Source organism: Rhinolophus sinicus, linkage group LG05 (genome assembly GCF_036562045.2).
Source record: "Rhinolophus sinicus isolate RSC01 linkage group LG05, ASM3656204v1, whole genome shotgun sequence".
Classification (NCBI taxonomy): Eukaryota; Metazoa; Chordata; class Mammalia; order Chiroptera; family Rhinolophidae; genus Rhinolophus; species Rhinolophus sinicus.
The window spans coordinates 28,984,106-28,996,120 of NC_133755.1; the positions used below are offsets into that span (position 1 = coordinate 28,984,106).

A 12,015-nucleotide genomic window follows, 5' to 3' on the forward strand; every position below is an offset into this window, starting at 1 on the left:
ACTCCCTGATTGAACGAAATGTGTGGTAAGTGGGATGAGAGGGAAGGCAGCCATGTGTCACGGTGAAGACGTTTGCCAGGTGACACTTGTTGATCTCTTCAGGAGGGACCTTTTTGCTCGTGTTTCCTCTAAGAAGGCTTGTTTGGAGAAGAATTCTTTATTTAGCAGGTTGCCTCTGCTGGGTAATAATGTTCTTGCTGTGATGCACTCTCACTGCTCATTTCTGTTTTCCTGCACGCAGGAGATTATTCTTCCTTCTGTCTGAGACAGCAGTGCTCTCGGGGGGTTCTTCAGCAGTCGGTGGATCATTTTGAATTTGGCATTTGTCCCCTGCTTCTGTCACTTTATAATTTTTTTTAATTGCTCAAGAGTTCTCCAAGTCAGAAAAGGAATTGCCTGGGTGATGTCCTAGATACAGGAATAATAATTTGTTTGAAACGGAAAAACTGAAAACTACCATCTCTCATCCAAGGTACTTCTCTTGGGCTTGGCCATATAATGACTCTTCAGGTGGAATTGAATTATGTTCCCATTTGGACTATAAACACAAGCATAATTAATAAATCATCCAAGCAGTATATATCGTTCATTTCAATAGTCCTGAAGTTTGAAACTATCTTCATTGTTTAAATGTTGGCATTTATTTATGAATGAAATTCTCTCCAGGCTTTTCATGTCATATGGAACTCTAAATTCCTTCAGTGACAGTAAATTATTTATAACGAGGCCCTAGAGCAAGGATGTGAAATAGACCTTTTAATAATAATTTCCCATGGTTGTGTTTTTTTCCAACATGACTTTTGATGGTCATAGTGATGTCAAAATGGATAAAAAATTGAGGACGAGGAGTTTAGTTTGCATTTATAGGCTATCAATGTGTTGTAGGTATGGCTTTTGAGAATTTAACTACACAATAGTCTTGCAGAAATGACTTCCTTGCTAAAGAACATTAACCATCCTTGCCACAATCTGCCCGCTGTCCAGACAGCAGAAGATGAAGGGAAGATTGTGTCAAAGCGTAGAGATTGGATTTCTTTCCAGATTTTCCTTGCCCATAACCTGGGGCCTTTGGATTCAGGCTTAAATTGAATCAGGAACTCATTTTGTTTCCCCCCCCATGTCGTCACCTCCTTGGCCTCCCTAGATTTATAGTCCTACTGTAGAAAGTAAAACATTCTGGTTCATTTGATACATAGACATATATATCTGTATATATCTATATGTATCTCTGTCATCTATCATCTGTTCTTTATGGCACAAGGACTTTCATGACTGATGTTGGAATCACCGCTTGCCAGAATGTTTTTCTACTCACACCCCATGGTTATGGTCATTCTGGGTCCCAGTCCTGAATTGCAGCTCCTGTTGCTCTTTCCTTGTATCACAGGTACCTGTATCCTTGGAATTTCTAGAAACAAACAAAAAACAATACTATCTGGTAATGTTCCCTCTCTAGGGCTGTTGGTCCCATTTCTTTCTAAATGAACGGTGCTGCAAGGTCATTGCTTCTCTGCCCTGAACAGGAGGAATGGGCAGGGCATACAATGAACCCTTGGCATTATCTTGACAGAGACCTTCAGCCTTGTTGAGGAAAGACACTTGTTTCATTTTCTGAAGAGACCTAGCTGTTGAATCACTTTTTTCTTCAAGACCCGTTTGTGTGTGCGCTCCTGTCATGGTACAGAGAGGAAAGCTGATGACGTGCCTTACCTGTGTTATCTCGTTTGAGTCACATGACAGAAAGTTCCAAGAGGTCAGAGAATTTAACTGTTTTGCATAACATTGTATCTTTACTGTCTAGCACAGTATATGGAACTTAGTAGGTGCTCAATAAATGTTAATTGAATAAATGAAAAGTGACTGAGAAAAATGAGACCTAGAGAGGGGAATTAAAATTTCCAAAGTTACCAGGTACCACAGAAATGGATTGGGAATCCCACTCCAGTGTGACTGATTTGAGAGTCTGCTCTTTTAACCACTGTTATTAATGAAGTCATGGCTCTCGACTGCACTGTACTGGTCAGCAAAGTAGAAACTGTGTAAGTTATTTTAACAACTAATAGAGGAAATCAATATGACAGATAGTGGAGGTCAGAATAGGTAAATGGGGAATACGGGGGTGGTGGTGGTGGTGAAACAGGAAGCAGCCATCATCCCTTGGGTTGGGAGAGCAGAAGGAAGAAGTTGGGGTTACCATGAGCTGGAAGCTCAAGGAGGGCCCTGAGCTGCTGGGGCTCACATGCCTGAGGACAGGGAGCTGCTCTGTCAGTGCTGGCGGCTCCCAGGAGATGTGATGAGGCCGGTTGGTTCTGGGAGTGTGAGGTGAAGCTGGGACCTGGGACACACTGGTGCCACTGCTTGGGGCCATGCTGACAGGAACAGGAAGAAGCGAGTCCCTTCTCCCTCCTCTAGCCTTGCAGGCTCCTGCTAACGCCCCCTACTGGAGTAACAGGGAGCCTGGTGGTTAAGGAGAAATGTGTTTGCAGAATCCCACCCCAGCATCATGAAGCCGAGTTTAGATGGATGGACGTGGAGCTGAGGCAAGAGTATAGCAGAAACACACATTTGGGAAAATGTCCCCGTTTTTGTATTCCCAGTGGACCTTTTCCTTGGGACGATGAGTCTGTTTCTTATTTCTTTGGGATATAGGATCCCGACTAACTTGAATTTCCAAGGTGAACTCAAAATACCAGAAAAAAATGTCAGGCTCCTAGTGGGTTTTCCTGGGATAGTTACTACCGTCATATACTGGAATCGATAGATACAAACTCATGGGAAAACCGTACCCTGTGTGATCCAACAATAAGATCAATCAATTATCATCGCCATACGATTATCAGCATGTCAGACAGAGGAGCATACCAAACAGCCTGTTGATAGAGGTAATTTAACTGGAAACAACATGTGATTATGCTGAAATATCCAGGTCTCAGCTTCAGGGCTTCCTGTCCCCTTCTCAGTGGCTTGGCTCCTTTACTCACCCTCTGTCTTCCGGTGGAGGTTCTTGATGATGGGAACCACTCTGGCTTTCTGCCGGCAGGAAGATTTTACCTGGCATTTAAAATAATGATGGACAGCTTCTCATTGTCTTCCTGAAAGCGACTATCTTCCACCTGGCCCTGGACTCTTAAAGGCCCTGCTGTGACTGGTGGCTGGGGGTCAGCACTGTGTGTGCCCTGTTAGGTTTAACACATGGCACCAGGCCACACACAGACCTTTACGACTACCCCAATGGGACTTAAATTCTGAAGCCAAAGACAAAATCTGCATATATAACAAGCTTCATTAGTTAGGGTCAGTAATGATAGGAAGAGTGACGTTTCATAGTATAGACCTACCCAGTACCCTATCCGTCACCCTACACTTCTGCGTCACCCTCAGGCTGTTGGCCCAGTCATGTGCTACCTGCAGATGCTTTGATGACATTTGTATCACCAGCAACCCAGTACCTAGCACACGTGGCCTATGTGGTTCACTCCAAGTGGCTGTGAGCAGAGAAGGCCCTGAGATCAGAGATGAAAGAGTCATTACTGGAAAATCTTTGCATGTCTGAGAGCTCAGAAGAGAGGGCAACAGGGGAAATGGACTTTGTGCCATGGGGGGAAAAAGGACATCTGAGTATTTGGAGTCAGATGGGATTAATTGCTGACTTTCTATGCCTTGGATGGATCACTTGGTTCCTTTCAATTTATTTTTTCCTCCGTAAAGCACAGATTTTATTTGCCTTAATGGAGTTGTTATAATGATTGGAAACTTTTCACCTCCTTTATATGACTTGATCTTCTAAACACTTTATGGGCCAGGTAATATAACCTGCATTTTAATAATGAAAAAACTGAACAAAGCTAAGAGAGGTTAAGGGATTTGCCCAAAGTCACACTGCTAGTAAGTAGCAGAGATGAGATTTAAACTTCACATCTAGTGTAGTTTTCACTGGGCCCAGATGTGTGTGTTAAGTGCAACACATGCCTGGGAGATGTTTATGTTTTTTGTGTACAGAAGATGAGTGTGTGTTTGTAAATAAATATAGAGAGGAATGTAGTGGGTATTTTTCTTTGCTTAGACTATGACGTACAAGCCATCACTGGGTAATCAAAGCCGTCACCTTCATTTCCTGCCTCTGTGAAGCTCCCCTGTCCGTATTGTACCCCCTCCTTTTTCTGGGATTTAGGGTGTAGGAGCTTTACTAGTGTCAGAGAAAGGAGAAAAAAGAAAGAAGAGAAAATTCACAGAATCACCTAGAAGCGAAATGTATTTAAATGAAATTATATGCTATTCCCAGCATTGACTTGAACTTGTCATACATGTTCATTAAGTGTTAAGATTCCATCCCCTTCTTTACAGAAGAGCTATTGTTAAAGTTTTATTTTGAATAATTTTAAGATATCAACCTGTTTTTGTAGTCATGTGTGAATTATATATAAATGTCAATCCTTTTCTTATAACTACATTGATTTCTTACCTAAGTGTATGATTCTCAAAAATCATACTTGATTTGCTTGAAGGTAAATGACTGCACATTAGAAGGCCTCAGTATCTATAAAATTGGGCTTGAGTTATTTAGAGGAGTATTGAAGACCATAAATTAGGTGGGGTTTTCTGGTTGTTGTTAATTTTATTGGGGACTATTGGGGAACGGTGTGTTTCTCCAGGGCCCATCAGCTCCAAGTCGTTGTCCTTCAATCTAGTCATGGAGGACGCAGCTCACTGGCCCATGTGGAAATCGAACCAGCAACCCTGTCGTGCAGAGCTCATGCTCTGAAGTTGGGTTTATAGAAGGAGCTCACTTAACTTCCTGCGGGCCTCTGTAATTAGAGACCCCATAAGCAGTGGGGGTGGGTGCATCATGATCCTGAAACAATCATTTTCAGAGTGAAGGCTGAGTCAGAAAAAGCCCAAGAGAGGAGAGGGGCAGATGAGCTGGACAGGTGTCTCTCTTCCTCTCCTGATCCCCTCAAAAGATGCCCTGGGTTGCCCCCTAGTGTCGGATGCTTGAGTTATGGTCAATTAGCAGATCTTTCATCCCGTTGCACAGAGACAGGGTCTGTCTCAGTCAATAGAGATTCTTGAAAACAACTTCTGCTGTGTAGTGATAGAGGCCGAGGAAGCATCAACTGGAGATACTCTTAAGCTTTTTCTAAGATGACACAGCTTTGGCCCCAGGGGCACTACTGAAGCAGGACTCTGTATGTCAGGAAAACCAAAGCGACAGGCTCGGAAGAGAGATGTTTTCAATGGGACAGAGTCGGAGCATCTGAGCCAAGGAAATTGATGAATTGTACAATAAGGCTCTTTTTAATCTTCTCTCCTCTGGCTACCTTCCCATGGGTATGTGAGTACACTGTAAATTTAGTTATTCTTCTTATCTGTTTTCTGTATTGAGTAAAGTCATTTCTCTTAATCTCCCATATAGAGGGTATCTAACGTTGACACCTCTAAGTACAATATTATGATCTGGGGTGTGAACGCTGTCCTTTTGATGATTTGTTTCTAAAATCAGTGATGCAATGTTCCAGCTATGTCCATCCCTGCCCTGGGAGATGGGTGGTGGTGAGGGCCCTTGTACCACTGAGAGAGCTCTGGGGATTTATCTGCTGCCTTCATAAATCCCAATAAAAATAGATTGCCAGCAACAGCTTCCTAGGCATGCTTCAGCCCAGGCTGCCTTCTGTCAAAATGTGTATGCCGTTTCCAAAGATTACAATTTATTTGGATCTTCTAAAACATTGCGGATTGAAGAACATTGAGTGCCCCTAGACTTACCTCTGCTCCCCTTGTCTCAAGGTGTAAAGTTCTATAACCTGGTTAAATATATGAAACTACCTTCAAGTTTTGTTTGGTTTTCTTTAGCATTTTGTAATGGATCATTATGGCCCCAGGGTTGACTGAATTTGAAGCAATTACAGCAGAATACCTCATGTATATAGAGAGTTTTCAGGATTGTTGAAGCATTACCTGAGGGCAGTGGATGTTCTCTCACCCTGGGAAGCCATGGGGTGGGGGTTGTAGATGAAGACAGACCCAAGTGCATTAGGCATGAGTAATCCACAATGTGGTGTTCTGGTATATTCTGGTAGGATGCCAAACCAACCATCTCCGGGACCAATACTGGGTTTACTAATCTCAGAGTTTCTCCCAGAGAATACTTCTTTCCTGTCCCTGAGGAAAATACTAGTGTGTGAGCCTGTAAGAGGTCTAGACCTGAGACCCTCTCAGTAGTATAGAGGTCTTCGAAGAGTGACAGGTGTTAATGGTAGTTGCCGAAGGGTCCTCAGCTGTGAGGGCCGGCTCTGGCCTCCTTGAAAAGTGTCTATTTAGCGGCAAGGGTCATTACAGGAAACGTTTGTAACCAACCTACCCCTATGTAATTCCATTCTCAGTGACATATCGAAGGTGAACCTCTGAGAAAGAAAGTGAACCTCTAACTCGAGAGCTGGGTCCAAAGTGTTTTGGAGGGAGGTATAGATGCTTGGGAAGAAACAGCAGAGGAAGGGGATTGGGTCCCTGAGAAAACACTGTTCTTTGGAAGAGCTTCAACTCCTCCATCAAGAGAACAGGCACAAATGTTTGAGCAAGCCATTGGGACATCAGTATTAGGTCTTGATGCCTCAGGGAAGTAAAGGCCGATCCCAGAAACCCATTCATTTAGGCATCCCCCCTGAGCAGTCTCTTTGGGTGCCAGTGAGCAAGTGAGAAGTTTTCTGAATCTGCAGAGCCCCCAAGGAAAGATTTGTCATGGTCTAGTTGATTTGGGGACTCCTACTGGGTTCATTTTGAGCTTCCCCACCTTGCTCATTGCTATTTTCTTTCCCCGTTTCGTATTTTCCCTTCCAGATGACTGAATACTCTTAAAGCTCAGAAAACATCTGAGTTATAATCTATGCGTTTTGCTCCCTCAACCAAATATTTATTTTTATTAGCAACTATTTACATATTAATGAATATGAAAAGTAATTAATGTAAAACTGAGGAACAAGCTTGAAGGCAACTCTGTTAGTGGAGGTTCCTAAAGAAGACAGCTGAGAAAACGCTTCATGACAGTCTGATGGCAGCTTCAGTGAGTGCCTCCAGGAGTCCCCAGGGGCAGTCAGTGAGCAAGGCCAGAGTAGTCCTGGGATGGAGGGCTGGCCGCAGTAAAGGTGTCTGAGACCGAGCAGTCAGCAGTAAAATAGTCAAGATACTGGATGTCAGACCTCTTGCCCCAGTCCTCTCATTTTCTTCTTGTTTCTCTCCACTTTTCTTTCTCTGTCTTTTTGCTTCACTTTTTGGGAGACTTTCTCAGTTTTATATTCCAATCAGATTTCTCGATTTCTCCATTTAGTCTGTCAATTTTTGCTTCATTTTAAAATTCTGTTATTGGGTATATATGTATTTAAAATTTGTATGTCTTTTTGACCCTTTTATCACTATGAAATTTTCCTTTCTATCTCTGTTACTATTCCTTGTCTTGAAATCTATTTTGTGTGATGTTAGTATTACCACACCAGTTTCTTTTTCTCTTGTTTTTAGTTTTTTAAATGAATTTTTTCTTGTTTTATTAAACTCGTAATAGAATGATTCTTTTTTTTTTTTTTTAAGATTTTATTGGGGAAGGGGAACAGGACTTTATTGGGGAACAGTGTGTACTTCCAGGAGGTTTTAATTTTTTTTCCCAAGTCAAGTTGTTGTCCTTTCAATCTTAGTTGTGCAGGGCGCAGCTCAGCTCCAGGTCCAGTTGCCGTTGCTAGTTGCAGGGGGCGCAGCCCACCATCCCTTGCGGGAGTCGAACCAGCAACCTTGTGGTTGAGAGGACACACTCCAACCAACTGAGCCATCTGGGAGCTCAGCGGCAGCTCAGCTCAAGGTGCTATGTTCAATCTTAGTTGCAGGGGGCGCTGCCCACCATATCTTGCGGGAGTTGAGGAATTGAACTGGCAACCTTGTGGTTGAGAGCCCACTGGCCCATGTGGGAATTGAACCAGCAGCCTTCGGAGTTAGAAACATGGAGCTCTAACTCCTGAGCCACCGGGCCGGCCCCTAGAATGATTCTTACAGCATTTCTAAAGGCAGCACGTGTTGTTGCAGCACAGATTTTAAAAGCCCTATAAAGCCATTTTCTATTATCATGTCTTTTTTAAATAACGTTATTGAGGCATAATTGATATTCAGTAAACTATACATATTTTAAAGTATACAATTTGATAAGTTTAACATATGTATACACCATCACTGCCATCAAGATAATAAACATGTCACCCTCAAAATTTTTCTTGCACCCCTTTATAAATCTATTCTCCCACCCTCCTCATCTCCCCTACCTCATCCTGGTGACCACTGATCGGCTTTTGTCACCACAGACTAGTTTACATTTTCTAGAATTTTATATAAATGGAGTCATATAGAATGTACTCTTTGTCAGTTTGAATAATTTTTAGAGATCAATATCTTCACGTTCACTCATCTTCTGCAGTATTGAATCTGCTATTAATCCCATCCAACAAATTGTTTATTTCAGGGTTTGTATTTTTTTAGTTTTAGAATTTCTGTTTAGTTCTATTTCTCCTAAAATACACCATCTTGTTATCCATTATATCTGTCTTTTTCTATAGACTCTTTAACATATTTATAGTAAGTAGTCTAAGTCCATATCTACTAATTCTAACATCTGAATCATCCAATAATCATTTTCTACTCTCTGTTTTTTCTGATTATGGGTCACATTTTCCTATTCCCAGGTCTAATAATTTTTAACGAACACTGGTCAGTGTAGATAAAAAGTTGTGGAGACCATGGATTCTGTTATTTACCTTTGCAGAGTGTTGATTTTTGTTCTAGCAAACAATTAAATTGGCAGATCACTCCAATTTTGTGGAGGCTTAGGTCTGATCTATTTCAATTTTGCTCTTAGTCCCATGAGATTCAAGAGGAAGACCACATTGTTTGCTCAGCCCCTCTAATTTGACAGAACTTGAATTCTAAACTCTGTATTCCTCGCATGGACAGCTGCTGAGGTTGCTGCTTGGCTTTTTTTAGCTTTCCAGCTGATGTTTTCCACTGGGTTTCTTGGAGTCTCACCCGTACATGTGTAGTTCAGAAATCAGCCAATGATATGAGGGCAGTGTCTACATATGTAGATTTGGGGGCTCTTCCTTCTGTGTCTTCTTCCTTTCCAGGATCTCCTCCCTCAATTTCCAGCTGCATTGGCAGCCTTGAACTCAGACCTCTCCTGGATTCCTCAGCTCCATTAGGCTGCAGCTTTCTGCTTGAGCTATATTCATGCACTGCATGAAACTGCTCACAAGGGCAAAGCCAGTGAAGAATGGATTTCACATAGTCTCACCATTTTTCAAGGGTCATATCGGCTCTAGGTTTTGCCTGATTTGGGTTGCTCTTGAGACCCTTCAAACGGTTGTTTTTCGTATCTTATCCAGAGTTGATCACTGTGCGTGGTTAGAGGCTTAGTCCAATACAAATTAGCCCACTATTGTAGGAAGCAGCGCTTCTATAGACTCCTCACCACCTCCACTTGCTTCTCTCAAGTTTTTTAATAGCGTGCTATTTGTGTTTCATGGATACTGTATCTTTTCTTACTTCTCTAAGGATATTAATGGTAGTGTTTTTTGTTTGTTTTTTAAGTTTCCTTCTCCATGAATAGTCTGTTTCCTCCACTTTCATGCTTCTCTTTGTTCTTTGTTTTGGTTGCTAGTAGTTAAACGGTTTTTCCTCGTGACCTTCGGTTTTCTGATAATGTTTAACAGTAGGAGCTAAAATCAGATTGAAAGCTCTGTGCTCATGCTTGTGAGTGGAGCCTGTAATGCAGTTCACAGTATGACGATTAGGCGGGGCTGTTTGGTGGGTGGTCCAAATGCAGATATCGTTAGGTCTTTTCTCATGGCCTGGTCAGATTCCCCATAGAAGATTCTTCCCATCTACCTTAGTCCATTCAAACTGCTCTAACAAAATACTGTAGACTGGATGGCCTATAAACAACAGAAATTGATTTCTCCCAGTTCTAGAGGCTGGGAAGTCTGAGATGAGGGTGCCGGCATGATTGGGTTCTGGTGAAGACCCTCTTCCAGTGCATTCCCTGTACCCTTCCATGGTGGGAGGAGCTAGGGGGCTCTCTTTTATAAGAGCATTCATCCTGTTCATGACCTCAGCACCTACCAAAGGTCCCACCTCCTAATACCATCACATTGGGTGTTAAGATTTCCACATGTGAATTTCAGGGGGACACAAACATTTACACCATAGTACCTTCTCTTCCCCAGAGGGTAAAGGTTTGGCTACCTGCATTCTGGGAGCTCAATGAGAAGAATCTGGAGGTGTCACCGTTCAGTAGGCATTAGTTCACTTGATCCCTTAGTTTTGGAATTTGTCACCCTGCCCTCAGCTCTGCTTGGTTCCATGTCCTGTAGACCTAAGGCCATCGGCTTAGTCCTCCTCAGAGAATAAACACCCAGATTTGTGGAAAGTAGGCAGTGGCCTAGAGCTATGGGGTCAGGGGAGCTTCTAGGGGTGCAGCTGCTTCTGAAATAGCCTTCAACTAACCTCCTTTGTTTCAGTTTCCCTCCCCCACTTCCAGAGGTACCTGGCGTCAGTTCCTCAGCCCTTTGAGGATTCTTTGGACAAATTGGGTTCTTGGCTTTTCACACTGCCAGCTTCAGGTTTGGCTTTCCTGTGTGCATAAACTGTTATTACTCGTTTACCTGCTTTCCAGCTTCCACCATTCTGATGGTGGTTTCTCCTCTGGGAGTTAGGAGGGAGAGAAATTAACTGAGAAGCTGACAGCTGGAAACCTTAAAAAAAAAAAGATTGTTTTTGTTGCACTGGTTGGTTAGAGTACAGAATCTTCAAGTCCATGGATTTCAAGTACTTGTGAATAGTCAAACCAATAGGGACAATTTTGTAAAAATTAAAAAAGTGCTTATGAACCAGGGTTAGTATAGACAAAAGCAGCAAATGTAGATTAATGAATTTCAAAATTTGTAAACAAAAAGGGAAATGATTTGGGCTCCATTGTCCAAAAAGGAGACCAGAGAGTTGGCCTGGATCTTTTCCTGGGGCCCTTGGCCCATGCTCCCGTGCTGGGAGCCTCTGCGTCTGGGACCCTGTGTGTCCTCTCATCCTTATTTCAAGGGAATGCCTCGAAGGAACTTCTGAGTAGAAGGGAGCACAGTGATAGCCTTACAAGGGCAGGTGGTAAGCGCTGGGATTTTTCAGCCTGGAAGGCAGACATACACATACGATGCGAAACAATGGCCAGTGTGGAGAGGGCAGTTGTGAACATGGCTGTCAGATACCAAACTACTGTAGGGAGAGAGTTGTTTTTGAAACTGGAACAGGTAAGTTGAGCACAAATCGAAGAAAACACAATTTTCCATGGCAGACCAGACATTTGGGAAACTATCACAAGTGGCCCTTCTGGCAGATGGCTTAATTCCATAGAAGTTTAGACAAACAAATGAATGACAGAGGCCACCCTTCTTCCCCCCAAAAAAAGAGAGGCTTCTGAGAGATAATGACATGTGTCCTTACTTTAATAAATCCTTAATTTAGACACTGAAGAGACCAGTGTGCTCTTACTGGGCTGGATGGAGAATGGGCAGCTTGGTATATAGTATGAAAAACTTGGTCTGAATTAAGAAGACCTGAATTCAAATCCTGACTCTGCAACTTATTTGCTGTGTGACCTTGAACAATTTCCTAACCTCTCTCACCCGGACAAGGTTCTGGTGAAAGTTAAATAAGGCCATTACATAAACTACAGTAAGCTCAATAAAGCAAACGTTAGCCTGGGTCCTAAACGGAATTATCTGTTGTGTTTTTTTTTTAATTTAATACATTATTTGCTGAGCCCTGTCAAACACCAGGCTGTGTACATATATCTCCCCTATTCTAGAAAGGCTCATGAAGTGAAGGCGCAGCTCTGCTCCATCCTGCAGACCTTCCTCAGGATGGCGGGCGGCTGTGAAGGTGAGCGTCCCTGTGTCCTCTCCCCATTGCAGAGCGCTGTGCATGACAGGAGAGAATATC

General features: G+C 42.8%; 1 protein-coding gene across 4 annotated transcripts in view; it reads left to right on the top strand.

The window, feature by feature from the left end:
• The window catches only part of MTA3 (metastasis associated 1 family member 3), a 141,633-nt gene that overhangs the window by 125,271 nt on the left and 4,347 nt on the right, over positions 1 to 12,015 (top strand). The window contains exon 17 of one of the 4 annotated variants that reach the window (XR_012496310.1): positions 11,882 to 11,955. The exons of the other annotated variants lie outside the window; for them this stretch is intronic. The gene's annotated coding sequence lies outside the window, so the exon portion shown is untranslated. The remainder of the gene's footprint in view (positions 1 to 11,881; positions 11,956 to 12,015) is intronic. 4 annotated transcript variants of the gene reach the window in all.